We start from the raw sequence: 21,070 nt of genomic DNA on the forward strand, positions 1-21,070 counted from the left end.
GAAAAATGTTGGTATTCCGTTTGAGTTAGGGAGGAAAAGGCCATCTGCTGCTGTTGTGAGCTGTGAGCAGAAAGGGGTCGGGGCTGGGTGCTGCTGGTGGTGTTTGAAAATCACAGGCACAATGATACTGGGGTTTTCTCCCTGTCAGCAGTAAGGATGAGGACCCATGGTGAATTACAAGCTACTCATGTAGCCCAAAGACAAGAAAGGAAAATGACTCTGGCAATAACCTATAGAATGACTAAAACCAGCTGGGAGATGGAATGCATGAAGTGACCAGGATGTGTTGATCAATCCCCTGATTGGGCAAGGGGACACGTGACCAACTCCTCATTTGTGTGGAGACATGGATTGCGTGTACAGACCCTTCATGGGTTTGATCCATCACTGGTTTGGCCTCTTACTGGTTTGGTCTACAATGTGTACAGGCAACAACCAATCATAGTAAAGATTGTCTCATTTTTTTTATCCAGCTCTTGCCATAAAAGTTTATAGACCAGGCAGCTCAGTGACAATCCACTCGGCATCCCTCCAGCCCACATTTCCTAATTCTTTTTGGTGTGGGACAATGGACTCTGTTGACACTGGCTTGGGGTGTGGATGGGGGTAACTATTCAGTCAGTTGGCACCTTAGCCCCCTGGGTTAAGTCCACCAGAGCTGAGAAAAGCTACATCACTCTCAAGCCCTACTTCAACATTAGGACTATTCTGGAAAGGGAGACTCCAAGGAAACTTTATCTTTGCCATGTAGGAAAATCAGCTAGGGCCAAACTCTTAGCTTCTTTTGCCATGTCTCAGACTGATACAAGTCCAGTGTTAGGTCTGTGGGGCTTCCCTGTCATCTCGAGGACTTTTCTCATGGTTCTTCTCAGGTTGCTGCAGTGTGCATAAGATGCAACCACTCCTCTGCTATACACATGGTTGCTTTCACCAGAAAGATGCAATGGATTCTAGATCCTTCCGGTCCACTTTCCTGCCAAAAAGGGCATGTTGTACTCAGATCTTCTTAGCAGCAGGCCCGGGGCACTTGGTGACCACACAGTGATTATTCTCTGACACACGGCATTGTTCTAAGTCACTTGCAACATTGATATGAGACAGTGGTGCCATTACTCGTCCATTTTATAGATCTGAGGCAGGATTAAGTGTCTTACTCACAGTTACATAGCTACTAAATGCTGGAGTCATGGCTGCAACCCAGGCAACCTGGCTCTTGCTCACTGCCTGGTCTTGAAAACTGTGGTGACGATGCCGTAGTGGAAATGGTGCCCGACTGTTGCTCCATGCAGGGTTAGGGACAAGGTCACACCCTGAGTAGGAGTCCTTCACCTGCCCCTCAGTTAGTCACGGACACAAGATCAATCGTCCACTTCAGAAAGGGTGACCTCACTGCACACCTCTTTCACTACTGAGTCTGTGCTCAAGAACTGAACAGCTGAGCGCTTTCTGTGTGCCACTCCCTTCCTGGTTCATCACAGTGCCCGTGGCTCCCTAATGTCCCGACCTTCTCCTATGCTACCTACCGACGGCTGGAGCCAGCTTGTGTGTATGTGTGACACTATTGTCTCCAATGGGATTCTGTGCTGACTGAATATACCCTGAGCATCTTAGTTTACTGGGGCAGGCCTATGCTCTTAACACTGCCTAGGAAAACTACTCCAGGACTAGGTAGGGTTCTTCCCCTAGTGAAAGTTTCTGCTTTTCAGTTATTGAAGAAGAGATCATTGTGGAGACTGTTATTTTGTTTATTTAGTTTAGGGCATGTGTGTATGTATGTGTTGGTTGGATGTTGTATGTGTGTCTGGGGGTGAGGGTTGCTCATCCATGTTGGTGTGTGTGTATTTGAAAGCCAGAGGATAACCCCAAGCCTTGTTCCTCAGGTATGACATCCACCTCTTCTTGAAACAGTGTCTCTCATTGGTCTGAGTATTACCAATTGCAATAGACTGGCTACTTAGCAAGCCCCAGGGATTTTCCTATCTCCTTCTCCTTAATGTTGGAATTAAAAGTGCATTCCACTACTCTGCTGGTCTGGGGATTGAACTTAAGTCCTCATGCCTAGGAGACAAGCACTCTCCCAGCTGAGCCATTTCACCAGCCCTCCAGGAACGCTGTTCTTGAATGATGGCATGATACCTCTCTTCCTGAAGGTGAGACAGTAAGGTGTGACCCAATGCAGAGAGAGGCAGTCAGGGTGACGGTTACTCACCAGCATCAAGTTGCAGGACAGACAGGGCACCGCAGAGTTGGGGAGATGGCGCAGTGAAGAAGAGTGCTTGCTTTGCGTGTATGAGGAGCAGAGTTTGATCCCCAGAACCCATATGAAAAAACCTGGGCATGGCTGTGTACACCCTCATCCCAGCTCTGAGGCATGGAAACAGGAAAACTGCTGGGGCTGATCGATCAGACCATCTAGCCAATAAATAAAGTAAAATAAAATAAAATAAAATAAAATAAAATAAAATAAAATAAAATAAAATGTGAGCTCCAGGTTTAGAGAGAGACCATGTCTAAAGAACATAAGGCAAAAAACAAAGCAGTAGAATACCCAATATTCTCCAAGTGTATGCATGGGGCATGTTCATCTATACACATACACACACACACACACACACACACACACTCACACACACACAGAGGCATGCGTAAAAGGAGATTAAAACTCAAGGTGGAGGCTGGAAAGATGGCTTAGCAGTGAAGGCACTTTCCTACAAAGCCAGGTTCAATTCCTCAGTTTCCATATAATGCCAGATGTATGCATCTGGAGTTAACTTGTAGCAGCTAGAGGCCCTGGTGTGCTCATTCTCATTATCTTTGTCTCTCTCTCTTTCTGTTCTCTCTCCTTCGCCCCTCTCTCACCTTGCAAATAAATAAAGTCTAACTTATTTTTTTTTTAAATCCTCATGGCCAAGCACAGAGCAGCCCAGGAACTGGCCAGTGATTGTAAGACAGAAATGACTCAGAATGCATAGAGGGCATAATTGGTAGGTTAGCTGCATGGCACCTGTGTTGACTGAAACATTAGTATTTAGGTATCTAGAAATATCTGGCTTCCGTTGGGCCTTAACACCTAAGTATTTATGAGACCCTACAAAGGTATGAGTTGATTGTCACTGTTGAAAGCCTTAGCCCTTAATGGAATTTGTACCAAATCTGACCATAATCTATAATATGTGCATATATCTAAGCCCAGGCTTTCATAAGAGTGGGTATCCCTTGTCATTATTTTTCTAATTGTGAGCATCACATCAATATATTATTTATGCAAAAGCATGTAGAATGAATGCCAGAGTGAGAGATAGAAGGAGATGGGGAAATGTTTTTCTTTAGAAATATTTCAGAATGGAGAAAGATTACAGAGTTGGTAGTTAAACAGGTAGTTACCATGCTGGCTTTGAAGGACGGGGAGATGACTCAGAGGTAAATGGACATTGCTTGCAAAATCTGCCAGCCCTGGTTCAATTCTCAAGTCACCCATTCAAGCCAGACCCCAAAAGTGGCACAAGTGTTTGGCATTAGTTAGCTATGACAGGCCCTGGCATCCCTATACGCATGTGTGCACTCACACACACGTACACACACATGCACAAACACACACATACACATGCACATAAACTTAAAAATGTCTGTCTTGCTGATTTCTACCTTTGTGTACAGGGCAGCTAATTAGCCCTTCTGCCTCAGTTTTCTTTATTTTTTATTTATTTATTAGAGAAAGACAAAGAGGGGGGAAGAGAGAGAGGGAGAGAGAGAGAGAGGGCACACCAGGGCTTCCAGTCACTGCAAACAAACTCCAGATGCATGTGACACCTTGTGCATCTGGCTTATGTGGGTCCTGGGGAATCTTGCCTCAAACTGGGGTCCTTAGGCTTCACAGACAAGCGCTTAACTACTAAGCCATCTCTCCAGCCCTGCCTCAGTTTTCTTACTTGTAAAGTAGGGTGAATAGGGTTTATAATACAGAATTGTCATAAAAACTGTGCAGTGGAATGAACTAATATGACTGGCTCATGATCAGTGTGTAGTATCCATTCAGTAGTTATAATTTTGTAATCCTTTGGTGATTTAAACCACTCTGAGGAAATCTAGGTGGAATTGGTCTATGATCTACTACAAAGTGATTTTTTTTATGAAGTTTACTGTAAAACAGTAAACAGGAAGAAAGAAGGCCTTCCTTGTCTTCTCCATTCAGCCAAGATGTGTCAGACCACTTAAGCCACCAGAAAAGGGACACAACAGAGTGTGCAAAGCACAGTTTTGAGTCAGGCAAGCCTGACCATGCTGCTTATTTATCAATGTGACCGTGCCTCTTATGAAATATTTCCTTTATGTAACAAAGTAACTGGCTATGGGAATCTTATGAAATTTATTCTTTGTACCTGCTAAACCATTCCTAAAATATCACTAGTTTCTGTCACTTACAATCAGTCTGTCTAGGTGGATGAACATACAGATGTATTATGAGTATTATGTGTATGTAATTCACAATAAAGAACAAAACCCACAGGATCTTACTGTTGAGGTTTGAATGCAGAACGCCTCCCATAGGCTCATGTGTTCCACACCTGGCACTCAACTGGGCTGTTGTCTGGGAAGGTTTGGGAACCTTTAGGAAGAGGAGTCTTACCAAAGCAAGTGAGCCACTGGGAGTGGGCATTGAGGGCTTGTAGCCTGGCTCTGCCTCCTGTTCTTTTTGTTCTGCTTCCTGGGTGATCCTGTGGCATGATCAGCTCTGCTGCAGTGCCCTCCTCACTATGAAACTTCCCCTGGAAACTCTAAACTGAATTAAGTAAACCCTTTCCAGTGTTACATATTTGCTGATTAGCTATTTGTTCAAAGCAATGATAAAGTAACACACCGTTTACAAAATTTTATTTAGTTATTTAAGAAAGAGAAAGAGGGAGGAAGAGAGATAGAGGCAGAGGCAGGGAGAGAGATTGAAAGAGAGAGAGGGAGAGAGAGAATGAGAATGGGCACACCCAAGCCTCTATTCACTGCAAACAAACTCCAGATATAGGTGCCACCTTGTGCATCTGGCTTCACGTGGACACTAGGGAATCAAACCAGGGTCCTTTGGCTTTATAAGCAAGTGCCTTAACTGCTAAGCCATCTCTCCAGCCACACTTATAAAATTTTATATCTTCTTCTTTTCACTTGACTTTATCTTGTGACTGCTATTTAACACAACTTGTGTTTAATAATCTATTCATGAGCAGCTATGTTACAGTGTGTCTTATAGGATAAATTGTCTATTCATTTATTTTTTAATTTTTTTATTAATTAGTTTTGTATTCAGCCAATACAGTCAGTTTGGTACCATTATTAGGCTCATCTGTGACCTGCCCCCTCCCCTTGGTCTCTCCTTGAGGATTCAAGTTTAGAGTTTCAAGGGGAAGTTTCATGGTGAGGAGGGCACTGCAGCAGAGCTGATCATGCCACAGGATCACCCAGGAAGCAGAGAAAAAGAACAGGAGGTATATGGGTCAAGCATTGTGGAGTTAGCCCACAGTTATGGGTAGGATAACTGTCTCTGTATATCATGACCCAACATGTGGCTCTGACATTCTTCCTGCCCTCTCTTCCACAAAATTTCCCTGAGCCATGTTGGGTTCATTTTGGGTCTGTTTCAGTGATGAGGTGTTGGGGGCCTCTGGGTTTCTGGCTCTCTGGCTCTCTGATTTGGTAGGAGTTGATTTTCCTCTATGTTGATCTCCTTCACCCTTGTGCTGGTACCCCGGTTCACCAGGAAAACAGCACCCTTGCTTGTTTTGCCAATTGTTCTTAGTTTCAGCCAGGGCCCTTTTGAGGTATGATGGGGTGGCTCTCTCCTTAGGATCTACATCTATTTGAAAATGAGAAGCAGATTCTCCAATGGATTGTAAGTTAGCACCAGGACAAATGAGATAACCCTTACTTTTTTATAGAGAATTTAATAGGTGTAGGCCCTCTTGTAGCCCATGATTGATGGTAGCTTGATAATGGAGAGCAGGCTTCTGTTTGGATATAGTTCTGACTTGTTTCCCAGCTCCAGCTATGGGTCCCGTACCACTGAAGGGATCAGTTAGCCGAATCGAGAGCAGTTGGTTCCCCACCATGGCTGTGTGCCACTATTGCACTTGTGTGGGCATCACAACAGGTCATTTGCTGCTAAGTAGGTTAGACCTTGAGTTGTTTGGACAGATATTGGTCGTTTCCCCCAGTCACCCATGTAGCACCTTCTGGCACTAGATGCACTGACTGTCTTGGGACTGACTCTTTTCCAGCTTCCAGCCATGCCGTTCCATTTTATGTGTCAATCACATATGTGTCTTCAGCAGTAGGGTCTTACCACTAACCTTTGGTGGGTCAAGTACTCAGACAGAAATCTGTCTTTCTTTTAGGAAACCTTGTAGGTCTCTCTGATCAAAAGCTCATTGTGGGTGATAGCCACATGCTGGTACTGAGAGTTACAGGTCAGTGCCCACTAAGAAAAGGAAGCAAAAGATAACTAATATAAAAGAGTTAGGGAGAAGAGAGAGAGAGAGGGAGAAAGAGACAGAGAGAGAGGGAGGGAGGGAAGCTGTAGAAGATTAAGGTCAGTCTGCATCATACCATCTCCAGTGTCTTGTGGCTCAGGTGTTTCCTCTAAGGGCCTGTTGAAGGTTCAGCCATTTGGTCTGCCTTTTAGGAAGTAGAATTTTATGGTACCATTGCTGTTTGGGTCTAGATTTGTGTTTCCCACCCCCTCCATTGCCCTCTCTTCCCTCCCCACTCATCCTATTGTCTAGTCCATGAGATGCATGCTGGGTATGTAAGGCATCTTGGGAAGATTCAGGTTAGGTGGTATAGATGAGTGAGACTATGTGGAAATTGTTTTTTTCTGTGATTGGGTAAGTTCACTGAGAATGATCTGTTCTAGGTTCAACCATTTTTCCTCAAATTTCATTGTGTTATTTTTTTCTTACTGCTGAATAGAATTCTATTTTGTAGATATACCACATCTTAGTTATCCATTCTTCTAGTGATAGACATCTGGGTTGATTCCAGCTCTTAGCTATTATGAATTGAGATGCTACAAATATGGTTGAGAAAATTTCTCTGGTCTGTGATTTGAAGGTTTTAGGGTAGATGCCCAGTAAGGGAATAACTGGGTCTGTTGGTATCTCTATAGTCAGCTTTTGCAGGAGTCTCCAAATTGCTTTCCAAAGTGGTTGTACCACCTTACATTCCCACCAATTTAGCCTCCTCATTTTTTGAGATGTAAATTATTTATGTTTTCAATTATAAGGCATTGTAATAAGGGAACTTTTATGTGGTAATTTTATCATCTCTGTACAATCTCATAGGTGTACCTTTTAACATCGAACAGTAGCATCATGTATGAGATCTAGGGGTAAGAGATGTAGAATAAGATGGAGTGACTATTCATAATATGCATGTGAATTTCTCCAAGGGAGCCCTCCCTCTTTCTTCAAGTAGGGTGAATGGGGATCTTCTGGAGTTGCTGGATGGTAGAACCATGTTGAATTCCTACCCTATAAGGTTCCTCCATTTGATCTGAAGTTGGGCCCCACGCTGAGGTGCAGCCTCCAAGGTGAAGCTGGTGCTAGAGGTTCTCATCATGTTTTAAAGGTTTTTGGTCTATGGCCCCCTCACAGCAATTATCATATTTAAAAAAATAAATCCTCACCTGCTATGGGCGTCTTATTTGTTGGAAGCCATTGATGTTTGCATATCAGTAGTAGTCAGCTTTACCAGAAAACAGTCTCTGAATTATTTCTGCAGGACATGGTGCCATCCCTCTGGAAAATGCAAATCCATTGACTATCCCTTTCTCTTCTCTACATAGTCACCAGTGCACATATGTCATCAAGTGTACATTTTTGCATAGGGATTCACAGTACCACAAGGAATATTTATTAGCATATATGTAGAAGCCACCACTAAGCTATCAACTTTAGCAATGATGTACAATGAAAAGGGAAATTTCAGACCCATTTTAGGCAGGTGGGAGGTCCTTGTATAATGGCCTGCAAAGTAAAGCCATTCACAAAGGCAGCAGGGACCTCAGCCCACAGATGCTGAACTTTAGTGAGCAGACAGTCAGGTTCAGCTCTGTTCCAAGGAAATGGTTCCAATGCAAACACATGAGCTAGCCATAAAAGCAGGATTATTTAATCACCTGGAAGCTTGGGTCTGCCACTGCAGCTGTTGGGAGAACCTGTCACAGTCAACTTGCCAAGGACTCAGGGCCAGAAGCATTCCAAAACTGATGCTCCAGCCTCAGGACCACAATAAGATTCTATGCAGGAAACCGTTGGGGCCTGCTCTAACCAGTGAGTATTTAGTGGCGAAAGGGGTCACTTTCCATAACAATCCCTTAAACCGGAAACAGACCCAGAAAGGAAGAGGTGCGGGCATCCAAGTAGATAACCATCTCTTAAGCCATGTTTAACTGGCATGAACTGTTTTCATGTTATTCACTGGGGATTTAAATACATCTGAGATATTTCCTTCCCGAGTTTACTTTAATTTTTTAAAGTCATATTGAAAGGATGGAAACAAATGCCACCATTCAATACAGATTTATTTTAGGAGCAATGGAAGGTTGATATGCAATGAGGTCACTCCTTCAGAAACAGAGATCTAAATAAGAATAAGGCTGGAGTGATAGCTTAATGGTTAAGGTACTTGCCTGTGAAGTCTAAGGACTCAGGTTCAATTCTCCAGGTCTCCTGTAAGCCAGATGCACAAGGTGGCACATACATATGTAGTTCATTAGCAGTGGCTAGAGACTCTGGTGCACACATTCTTTCTTTCCTTCTTTCTCTACCTCTGTTTCAAATAAAAGTAAATTCATTAAAAATTAAATTAAAGAATAAGAACAAATGCTAGAAGCTGAGGTAGACATGATTAAGTTCACCTTAAATCACATAGGAAGTATGGCAAGCTAAGGTGGAAGAAAGTTGAAAGAGAAAGGAAGCTGCTCTAGATCAGTTGAGCTTTGGTGTGTCTGTGTGTGTTTGTGTGCATGCATGCATGTGGTATCTGTATGGTGCATGTATATGTATGTATACAAAGGCATGCTTTCTGTGGCACACATGTAAGAGGCCAGAGGAGGATATCAGGTTCACTTTTATCACTAGTCCACCTTATTGCTTTGAGGTATAATCTCTCACTGAAATCAAAGCTGCTGCTTATCAATCAGAATGACTGGACAGCAAGCTTCAGTAATTCTCTTGTCTATATCTACCTCAGCACTGGGGTTACAGTCCTGTATTTGATGGCGTGACATTCAGCAAACCTCTCATAAAAATTTCCTTAGGTACGGAGAACTGCTGCCCTGAGTGTTCTAAGGCAGGGAAATGCTTAGTACGGCTCAGAGACAAGGCATGCTCATGTGTTCTAAGCAAGTTAGAGGCTCTCCTGTGCTCTCAGGAGACAACTTCCTATGGGCATCCATGATGTATGCTGTACCACAACTCCGTTATGTCGGCTAGGTAGACGCAGCTGTCCCCTGAAGTTATTAAAGCTGTTCATTTCTTCTTAGCATCCCATGGTGCAGAGAATTTCCATGGCAGAAAGACAAAATAGCTGTTTTCTCTTTCATGCCTCTAGCCTGGGGTTCAGTTTCCACAGCCTGCTGAATAATCCTTGGAGCTCAGGCAAACCAGGGTACAGGAATTTAAATCCATGGCCAAAGAGGGAGTATTGAATAATTTGCAATGTAGGATTTCCAAAAACTCTCCTTAGCTACATTGGTTTCTATTTTTTTTTTAAATATGCAATGCTTCACGAATTTGCTTGTCATCCTCGCACAGGGCCATGCTAATCTTCTCTGTATCCATCCAATTTTAGTATGTGTGCTGCTACGTGAGCTCCATTGTTTTCTATTTCATCCTGCAGAGAGGCAGTAGGTAAAATGAGGTTTCAAATTTCATCTCCAGGAAGCACCCACACCTGGACCACCCCTGCTAAGTAAGTGGAAGCTTCTGGGTGAGCCAATTAGTGGCCTTTGTGTTTCTGGGAATGGATGGGTCTGTGGCTTGCCCTGTGCTTTTGGACTGATGTGTCCACTGTGGGTCTGTCAGTTTGGTTAGCTTCTCTGTCCCCCCATAGTTGGGTAAAAGTAAAATACAATACTTGCGGTTTTTAAAAAATGTATGCATGGGTGTGCTGACATGTGTGGATACCAGAAATATTTAAACTGGCTGATTATTGGTTTGTTTGTGTGCTGCTTATTTTCAGACAGGCTCTCCATTTGGCCCCATTGACCTTGAACTCCCTGTATAGGTGAGAATGACCTTGAACTTTTGATTCTCCTATCTCCATCTGCTAAGTTCTAAGGATGCAGATGTGTGCCCCATGCTTGGCTCATGCAATGCTGGGGAATCTAACTCAGGGCCAGCACTCTACCAACTGGGCTACATCCTCAGCCCCAAAGTACTCCTTATCCACCATATTTTAGGGAATTAATGGATTATGTTTCCAGGGTAAAACTATAATGGAGAATAGTCCATATGTGATATTTACACAAGGGTTTCAAATTGAGTCTGGGTGCATCTCAGTTTACAACAGGATTTCTTTATTATCAAGCACAGACACACCATCATATTGATGGAGGGCCATGGCTACTGTCTTGAGTTGAGGGTTTGAATCTTATCACTTGTTTCCCTTTCACTGAAATCATTTTATTTCCTATTCTGTTAAAAGCCATTTGCATTTCTGCAGCTGAATCTTCCACTCAGGCTGTGGAAGGCCACTTACCGGCCACCATATCATCACACCCCAACCCCGCTGCCAGTCAGGAGCCGCTCCCCGCTGTCCACGGGAGGGTGACAGAGTCTGCTGCTGGGATCCGCTATGCGCAGCCTGCTTCTTCACTCACACACTGGGTAGTGAAAGGACCTAATTCATGCGATTACGGTGAATATTGAAGGAGTTACGGCATTTAAAGGGCTGGGAAAGATGTTTGGCATATGTTCAGGGCTACATAAAAGTTTATTACCAGTATAGTTGCTGTTGTTATGACTCGACTTCGTGTGTGTTAGGTGATTGGTTCCGTTGCTCTTCTGCTCTGCTGTAAGTGGGGTTCTTCTGTGGCATAGCCCTGCCCTGCATGGCCCATGGCTCTCCAGGTTTCCATCTCTCACCTTGAATCAGTATCTTTGTTACCTCGGGGATATTATCGTAATATCATAAACACAGATATTATCGTAGACTCTATAGACTCCATACTTTCTTCTTTTTAGTTAAAGTTCTTAATATTTGAGGTAGCGACACCGGATGGGTTCTCCAGAGGCATACACTAAGATGGAGTGTGTATGCTGATTGAATAATAACATTATAGGTGGGCTGGAGAAATGGCTTAGTGGTTAAGGTGCTTACCTGAAAAGCCAGAGGATCCAGGGTCATTTCTCCAGGACTCATGTAAGCCAGATGAACAAGGTGGACATACGTCTGGATTTCCGTTGCAGTGGCTGGAGGCTCTGCCATGCCCATTCTATCTGCCTCTTTCTCCTCCCTCCCCTGTAATGACTAAATAAAATATTTTTACAAAGAATATTATAGGTGCTTGATTAAGAATAGACATTTGAGGTCAGGAAGATGGCTTTGTCAGGTCAAGTGATTGCCCATCAAGTATGAGGATCTTGATTGGTTCCCGGGGGGGTCACGCCCTGGCATAGGTGTGTGGGCTGTGATCCCAGTACTGGGGAGGTGGAGACAGGTGGATTCCTGGGGCTTTCTGGCCAGCTAGGCATGACTACTTTGTGAGCTCTAGGCCAGCAAACACCCCTATCTCAGTTAAAGACAAGTAGCTGAGGACAACCCAAGATTGTCCTCCAGCTTCTACCCATGTCACACACACGTACATGTGCACTTGCACATACAAATATGCACACACACTCAAATAGGCATTGATAGAAAGGAGAGGGAAATTAAGCAATGGCTATAGGAAGAGGTGAATTTGTTTGAGCCACAGCCTGCCCTATAGGCCACTGTGGGATGCATATTTCTCTCTAGAGTGACCATAGTCAACCTGGAATTTGAGTCATTTTATTCCTACATGCATGATTGAATAGACATGGCTGCTTTGGGAAGAGTAGAACTTGAGCAAGGCCAATCCTAAAGGATCCAACAGTTGGGGGTTCTCTGATGAGTTACCTGAGTAGTAAAAGTCCATATCCTCCAGTGACAAGTCTCACTCTGAATGACAGGATGGTCTCAGGAAGATTCAACATAGCCCCATTTTGTTCAGACTTCATTATTTAGCCAAATGTCTTGTAGGTAGAAGGCTAGAGTAAGAAAAGGATATTGCTGTGAGGGTAAGGGACAATAATGGAGAAATGAAGGTGAGTGAGGAGGTGGAGGGCAAAGAATGCACAAGTCTGTGTTACTGTACAAAGCAGGGAATTAGCCTGAAGTACGGGAAGCTGGACTCTACATGGAAGGGATGGTTGGAGACAACCAGTGGTATCAGGGCATCTGTATAGAAAAGCACAGTTTACTCCTCTGTCTTTCCTTCCTTCTCTTTCTTTTCTTTTATTATTATTGGCCATTAAAGATTGGGGGAAGTTGCTAATAGAAATTATGTTGCTTGAAGGTGAATATTGGATTACATAGCTTTCCACGTGAGCCCAGGCTCATCCGAGGTGCATTGCTAATGAAGTCTTTCTCAAGGCAGTTCTTGAGGTCACAACCGCAATTATGAAATAATGGGTTGGTACAAGATTTGGAAACCATGAGGAGATTGTATTATTAATATTTATTAGAGACAGAGAGAAGGAGAGAGAGAGAGGGATGGAGGGAGAGAATGGGTACATCAGGGCCTCCAGCCACCACAAACGAACCCCAGATGCATGCACCATCATGTACACCTGGTAGTATGTTGCTTGAAGGTGAATATTGGATTACATAGCTTTCCACGTGAGCCCAGGCTCATCCGAGGTGCATTGCTAATGAAGTCTTTCTCAAGGCAGTTCTTGAGGTCACAACCGCAATTATGAAATAATGGGTTGGTACAAGATTTGGAAACCATGAGGAGATTGTATTATTAATATTTATTAGAGACAGAGAGAAGGAGAGAGAGAGAGGGATGGAGGGAGAGAATGGGTACATCAGGGCCTCCAGCCACCACAAACGAACCCCAGATGCATGCACCATCATGTACACCTGGCTTATGTGGGACCTGGAGAATTGAACTAGGGTCCTTAGGCTTCACAGGCATGTGCCTTAACTGCTAAGCCATTTTACCAGCCCTGAGATTATTTTTTAATCTGGTCAAGAAGGACAGGGAACAGAAATGTTATTGATGATTCTGGCTGTGTTTCATAAACACTTACCAGCTAATAAATATGGGTCACATGGAAGCTGAACATGAACATGATGAATTAAAGGGAAAATGATTTTGAATAAACTGCTAAGGGCAGAGAAGGGATGATAGACTGGGTAATAAATCACTATAGAGCCAAAATTAAATGCTATAATGCACCCAAATCCAGTGGCATGAGGGTAAGGACGGGTCCTAAGCCAAGGCTTTCAGTCAGCTCATTCCCTATTATAAAACAACTCTGAGGACCTTCTGTGTACTCTCACCCTTGGCTCATCCATTTTAGAAGTCTCTTGTTCTTCCCTTCCCCCTTCCTTTCTTCTCAGCACAAGGGTGATATACATTTCATCAGTCCCTGGAACCAAAGTTAGTCAGAACCTCCATGCCCCAAAATTGACCCTGGGCATATCTCAGACATCCCTTCTGGAGGGAAGGAGTCTCCTCCCAGGGACTGTGTGGAATTTGGGGCTGGAAGGAGTTTGATGCTGTGAGTGGGAAGATATACGGGCTTCTTGAAAATTATATTTGGAGGTTGTTTTAACCAGTGTAAGTCCAAGGCTCAGTGGGTTTGTTGGAAACTGAGTTCATCTCTAGGAAGCAATTAACACAAGGTTTGCTTTCAGTGAGGAATATGTTGCAAAAGAAGGCTACATGAATGACTAGCTCCATGACCATCAGACTTTCTGACTCAATGTCAATCATAATTCAAACTGGATGCTTCCATTGATGAGTTGGATTTCCACTGTTGGCTGGGGGCATCTTGTTCATTTTAGCTGACTTTCTTTTAAGCTCAACCTCAATTTTCTGGTTGTAACATTTAAACTGAATCATTGCCTCTCACCCTTAGAACAATGCTCCCACACGTTGACTTTATTTTGATGAAACCAGAAAATGAACTGTTTAAACTTATTTTTCCATTTCTTTTGCCAGTGTGCATTGTTCAATGACTATTAGCTGCTCAGATTCCAAAATATGTGGTGCCCAGGTCACTGAGGATTTGTGTTGTAAACTATGAACTTCTCTATATATTTGGTGGGTAACTCAAGAAGTGAATGATCAAATGGAATTGTGAATTTAAAAAAGTAGTGATTTCAAAGACTAATGTATTATGGTGGCCCTCATATTCACCTGACATTTGTTATATGATAGCATATCATTTTCCTTGCTCTCTCGATGTATTCTTTGTGTGTGCATAAAGCTGTGTGCACATGTATGTGTGTGTTTGTATGAGTGTGGGTACATGTGTGCATCACATGTGTACCCATGTGTGTGGAGGTCAGAGTATTTAATCCAGGACCACAGTTCACCTTTTTAAAAATATTTTATTTATTTAAGAGGAGAGAGAGAGAGAGAACGGGCATTCCGGGGACTTCAGACACCACAAATAAACTCCAGGCACATGTGCAACCTTGTGCATCTGGCTTACATGGGTCCTGAGGAGTTGAACCTGTGCCCTTTAGCTTTGCAGACAAGCTCCTTAACCACTGAGCAATCTCTCCAGCCCTCCAGTTCATCTTTCATGAGACAACGTCTCTCATTGTTTCCGTAGCTCACAAATTAGGCTAGACTGGCTTGCCAGTATGGTACTGTTTTGTTTCTGCCTCCTCAGTGCTGGGATTACAGGCACATGCCACCACATCCAGCAATTTTATGTGGATATCAGGACCAAACTCAAATCCTCATGCTTGTGAACAAGCTCTTTTCCCACTGAGCCATCTCCCCAACTCCCCATGCATTCTTCACCCACTGGTAAGTGATTTTACTGACTCTGTCTTGGAGAGCAGGCAGGTAAATTCATCTGCACTTGGCAAATGGCTTGGAAGAGGGTCTACTGCTAAAGGGAAAGAAACTGAAGGACCAGGTAACTGTAGTCTTTGCCTTGGATGCAGAGAAACCCACCTGGAGCATTCATCTTTTCCTTGTCCCAAGAGCATCAACCCAGGCTTAGACAGGGGTACTCTACAAGCTTGGACACTCCTCCTTCTGTCCTTTCTCTTGGTGGTGCAGGGTTATCTGATCAGAGACAGAGTGCTATGTCTCCCTCCTTCTGATCTTTAAGGATGTCTTTTCTAAATGGGCATTTAAGAATATTTGCCACAAAAATAGGGTGTTCTTGTAGATGAAAGTGTCAGGAGATTAAAAAATAAACACATTCAGCTTACACTGTGTGTGTGTTCTCTAAAGGAAAAAGTAGAAGAAAGGAAGAGAAAGCCCCGTCCTCGGCAGACCCCTGACCCGCCTTCCCTCCCACCACGCCCACTTCTGTCCTTTCACTTGAGAAGCTTGGTCAGCTTGAAAGGAAAGGCGAGGGACCGGCTGAATAGCCCGGGACTCTGCTGGCCATTTGGCCAAATGCAGGCCCCGAGCCTGGCTCCCGAGTATCCCAGGGAGAGACCGAGGGGCCTGCCTCCTTCCAGGCCATCCTAGCATGTCATCATCGGGGAGTTCCTTGTCCCACTTGAGGCGGTTGTCAGGGACTATTATTAGCTGATGGGGGCAGGGGCTATTGTGCCTCCGAGGCTCAGGGAGCTTTCTGAACTATGGGGAACTGGCTGTCAATGCCATTGAGGACAGGCTTGACTGAAGGCGCTGGCTGCACAATAGGCCCGATCTCTCCCAGGGAAAGGTCAGTGGCTGTGCCCACCCTCTTCCTTCCCCAAGTGTTATCAGTGATTCTCAATGGCCCCTCAGTATCTGGTGAAAATCGAACCCGGGGTCTTTTGAAGTAGACAATCACGGGCTGCAATACTTGTTGCTTTCTTACTTTTCCCACAGGGTTGTCCCTTGTGGCTTCCCTCTATTTCTGGTTTCAGGTGGATTTTGGTTCTTAGGTTAGAAGTGCAACTTGTATCTTGCAGGTTAATAAATTTATGTAAATCCTTGAAATAGCATTGTTGCATGTTGGCTCACAGACTAGACCTGACTGCTGGGCAGTAGATTTGTGTAAAATTCAAGTCTGGGTAGATGATGCCATCCCCACCCCCTCTGTCTCTTCCCTTTTCCCACCTTCTCTTTCCCAGCCCTTTTTATTTGGGGCCAGCAAAGTAGTTAAAAATGTCAAACTCACAGTGTGCACTGTCAACCACACAATGAGGAGGCTGAAATAGAATCCTCCAGTGTCACGGTGATACTTTATACTTACGTAGGGCCTTTCACCAGCAGTCTTCAGTGTTTTAAGAACATTAACCCTCAGGATACCAGCCTGGCCTGGTCCAGAGCCTAGGCCAGCAGAGAAAGAAGATGAATGAGGGGAAAATGCTTCCCTCCTTTTATTAGTTATGTACACACGCAATGTGTAAACAGCAGGTGTTGGGATCATCCTTACCCTCCTCCCTGTTCCCCCTCCGAAAGGACCCTCCTCATTGGGGATGTCAGTTATCCCCATGGGGATTGTAGGTCGGGCATTGTGGGGGTAGACATCAGTTGGGGGAAAGAGGCATTGTCTCTGTGTGTAATGTGGTCAGATCGTACAGCTCTCCTTCCTACTTTTTCTAGTCCTATCCTCCTCTTTTCCAAAGCTCCTTGGTGTCCTGTTAGCTTCAACAGCCTGACAGACAGACCACATGCATATTGAGGGTACCAACAAGTAGCCCCTTACCCTCCTTGGAGGAAACAAAAGCAACTGTGAACTTGACATTTGATACATCATGAAATGCATCACAGGAGTCAGCCTGGCAGCAATCTGAGCTATGTTGGGACTGGAACTCTTCATAGTGTGGTCTTGTTCATGTTAGATTCATGCATCTGGGCCTGGACTGGAGACCTGAAGAAATGTCTTTAATCTGCTGTGCTTGGGGATATCCAGGTAGCACCTGTTTCTTCTTTTCTGAGTTACACTTTCTGTACCAACTTTGTGTCAACGGTGAGCTACAGCTGGGGACGTACCTCAGTGGGAAAAAACATTTATTTGCTGCACTCAGTTGGGGTCCATACCACTCACATGAAACAAAAACACTGGGTGTGGTGGAACATGCTGCAATCTTAAAGTATGGGAACATCCCCTGAACTTTCCTTGGGCGAGACCCTAGATGAGGAGGGAGACAGGAAGATCCCTCAGATTCATGGGACAGTTAGTCTAACCAAACTAGTGAGTTCCAGGTTCAGTGAGTGACTGCGCCCCAAAATAGGATGTACACAACTGAAGCAAACACTTGACATTGAAGTTGGCCTTGCACATATGTGCATGCATGCACACCTGCATGTACACATGTGCCTGCACACATAGGAGCATGAATTCATATGTGCATGTATGACACACACACACACACACACACACACACACACAGAAATGCACACACACATGCAAAAAAATATGCTCTGTGATAGGTAATGGGTACTAGGAAATTTCTAATTGAATTTTTCTAATTAGTAGGTAAAGAGCCTTCCTAGGGAATTTGCAGAAAGCTAGATTTTTTTTTATCAGTGTTTGTACACTGGAAACATCATTTTACAATAATATTGTAACTGTTTCCTATTAGTATAGTAATATTTCCTTACTCAGTACTTTTCAAATGTTATCCAAGGATATAAAAACGTGAGCTATGGCTTCCCCATTGAGATTGTTAAGGCCTCAGAGCCATATCATGCTCAAAGGACTCAAAATATTTAAACAGATTCCAACTTCAGCCTAATATAGGTAAGTCATAAAAGATAAAAATGTGTAGGAAATATGCACACGGTTTTCTTTCTCTTTTTAAGTATTGCAGACAGAAGATATCTTATCACTGTGAAGTAAGACAAGATTCTGGGTTGCTTTCCCTGGAAGAATGGAAATAGTGCTCCGAATAACCTGTCTTACCATGGTGGAAATTTCTAGTCATTCTTTTATTAGGATTTTCCTCCCATTATGAAAAAAATCGTGTCTTATGTATGCTTATGCCCTCAAGTTTTACTACATTCCAGCCCTGTAGGCCTTTCAAATTTTACTATATTAACGACATTTAGACCTTTTTTGGAGGGTAAAACATTTGAGAACATTAGGCAGTATGGAAGGTAGACAGATCTCGTTTTCCTTTTGTCATTCTAGGCTATGAGAAATCCTTAAGTTCGTGCATAATAATGCTTTGAGGACTCGCCATGGATCAGACTTTTTCCACCCAGCCCCCGGCTGGTAATTCTGTCATATTAGCCCAGCCGTGACAAGGGTCTGGTCAAACCTGTGTATCTACAAGTTTTCTGACTTCATGCAGAGCTCGCTGGCAACCAGTGAACTGAACCAAAGCGGCTCAGACTTGTCTCCCCTTAAAGGTCTGTTTGTCAAACAGCCTTGCACAAGGAAAAGGTCAGTGCTTCATGTTCTGAACACTTAATTCCAATCATTTCTTAAGGTTGGTGGAGTCTAATTAGTTTTCAAGTATAAGGGGAGGGTATTTGGATTGAGACAGAAAACCTGGCACCTAGTTTTCCCTCTTTCCTGCATACAGTTGTCTCCTGGAAGGCACTCTAACATTCACTCAACATACAGGTCTTTACTGGACACCTGGTATATGTCAGACATTTAGTGACAGCTAAATTCTCTTTGAGATGTTCTCTGTAAATTGTATCACACATTAAAAAAATAATTCCTAAGGAGATGGCTCAGTGGGTAAAGTGAAGGCCTGACTTTGGATCCCCAGACTTCAGATAAATCCTGGCTGGGGCTATAATTCTAGCACTTGACGGTGGAGGCAGGAGGATTCCCAGTGCTCACTGACTATCTAATATAGCCCAATAAGCAAAATTGGTGAATTCTGGATTCAGTGAGAGTACTGGTCTCAAAAATAAGGTAGGATGTGATCGAGGAAGATATCTGGCATCAACCTCTGGCCTTCATATGCACACGTACATGCACACATATACACACTCATATGCATGCAAAAATTTTTCTTAATATCATAAATGAAAAATGATCACTGGAGAGGAAGGAGCCAAACCACACAAAGATGAATGGAAAGTGAAATTTCCTCAGGTTGTTTTCCAAGGCTTAGAATAATCATTGCCAAGACTTAGTGCAATTTCTCACACCCTGTACCACATTCTCCCTCTCTCTCTCTTTTATCTCTTTGAGACAGGGTCTTTTGTGTCCCAGGCTGGCCTTGGACTCAATATGTAGCCAAGTATCACCTTGAATTTCTGATCTTCTTGCCACCATCTGTTGAATGAGTGCTGGGATTAGAGACAGGCACCAGGATCCCAGAGTATTCGCCCTGAACATATACCCCATTCCCTGCGGTCTTCCACCCTCCTTCGTGTTTCCATCCTCAGCGTTCTCCCCCTATGTGTTACTGATTGGAATTCACTATAACTGTGGCCTGGACATAAACAGGAAAACAACACTGCAAACACAGTGGCTACTTTGAAAGAAAGTGGGGCTGGGAGACAAGCACATAGATGGCCAGAAAACAAAGTAAAAATACACGGCAGTGTATAAAAAGCATCAAATAAATATAAATAGAAAGCATCATTATGGCAAGCCAGAGGAAGAAAAGAAAATGGCGCCTGAGTGTTTTAGATTTGTAGCAGCAATTCATTGTTGGACATGGGGAATGCTGCTAGGTTGGAAATAGTGGGCTGGGGAGACAAAGATAAAACATGCAAAGGGGGTGGAGGGATGACTTCACAGCAGTTAAGGCATTTGCCTGCAAAGCCAAAGGACCCAGGTTTGGTTCCCCAGGACCCACATAAGTCAGATGCACAAGGGGGCACATGCATATGGAGTTCTTTTGCAGTGGCTGGAGGCCCTGGAGCACCCATTCTCTTTCTCTCTCTTCCCTCTCTCTTTTTGTGTCAAATAAATAAATACATAAATAAAAACAAAGTATACTTTCAAAAAATGCAAGGATCAGCTGATGAAGAGACCTGAGGCCCAACGAGTGAGTGGAAAATACATGACAATAATTTTCTCTTGATAATTGAAATGAACTATGGTTCGCAGTGTTCTTTGGGGTTCTTTTCATCTTTATATATGTTCTGTGAATGTGTATATGCATGTGGGAGCACATGTGTGCGAATGTGTGTGTGCACATGTATGCATGTGGATTTGGAGGCCAGAGGTCAATGTCATAGGTTTTCCACAGTCACTCTCTCTTTTATTCTTTGAGACAGGGTCTCTCGCTAAATCTGGAACTCGCTGATGCCTCTAGACCAGCGAGCTAGTGACCCCAGGGACACCGTGTCTCCACTCCCCAGCACTGGCCTACTAAGCAGGAGCCACCATGCCAGGAATTTCACACAGGGGCTGAGGACTCAAGCTCTGGTCCTTCTGCTTGTGTGACAAACACTTTACTCACTGAGCGAGCCCTCTCCCCAGCCCTCTTAGAGAATCTTAGCATTTGGTAGCACAGATGACATTTTATTTTGTTGTGTATTATTTATTCTTTTATAATGGTAGGGCTTCACTACACACATAGATGACTAAAATGCTGAGAAACTGGAAAGTTTCTAGCATTCTTTCCATGCAGCAAACACACAAAGAAACACCCCCACAAAAATCACACACTAAATGCACACAGAATTTTGCTTTAAGAGGTAGTTCCAGTGTCTTTCCTTCTACTGCAAGTTGGGGAACTGGAATCTTCAGTGCACATAAAACAGAATTATAACTCAGCACAAGTCACACCGGAGAAATGTCCAGCTCACTGTAAGGCTTGCAAGGCAAAGTCAGACGACTAATGGTCATATAAATAAGCACCATCCCACGCTGGAGCCAGCGGAGGAGCAGCAGGTGGCCCACAACCTGAGAAGTCCGCCTGGCACTTGCAACTTTCTCTCCCCAGTGTGTCT

General features: G+C 43.8%; 1 protein-coding gene and 1 non-coding gene across 5 annotated transcripts in view; one reads left to right on the top strand and one right to left on the bottom strand.

The window, feature by feature from the left end:
* The window catches only part of Nckap5 (NCK associated protein 5), a 1,019,391-nt gene that overhangs the window by 71,432 nt on the left and 926,889 nt on the right, over positions 1-21,070 (top strand). The window lies entirely within an intron of this gene.
* On the bottom strand, positions 9,756-9,860 carry LOC123461169. Its single transcript, XR_006637483.1, has one exon. It is a non-coding gene; the product is annotated as a U6 spliceosomal RNA (small nuclear RNA).

Source organism: Jaculus jaculus, chromosome 5 (assembly GCF_020740685.1).
Source record: "Jaculus jaculus isolate mJacJac1 chromosome 5, mJacJac1.mat.Y.cur, whole genome shotgun sequence".
NCBI lineage: Eukaryota > Metazoa > Chordata > Mammalia > Rodentia > Dipodidae > Jaculus > Jaculus jaculus.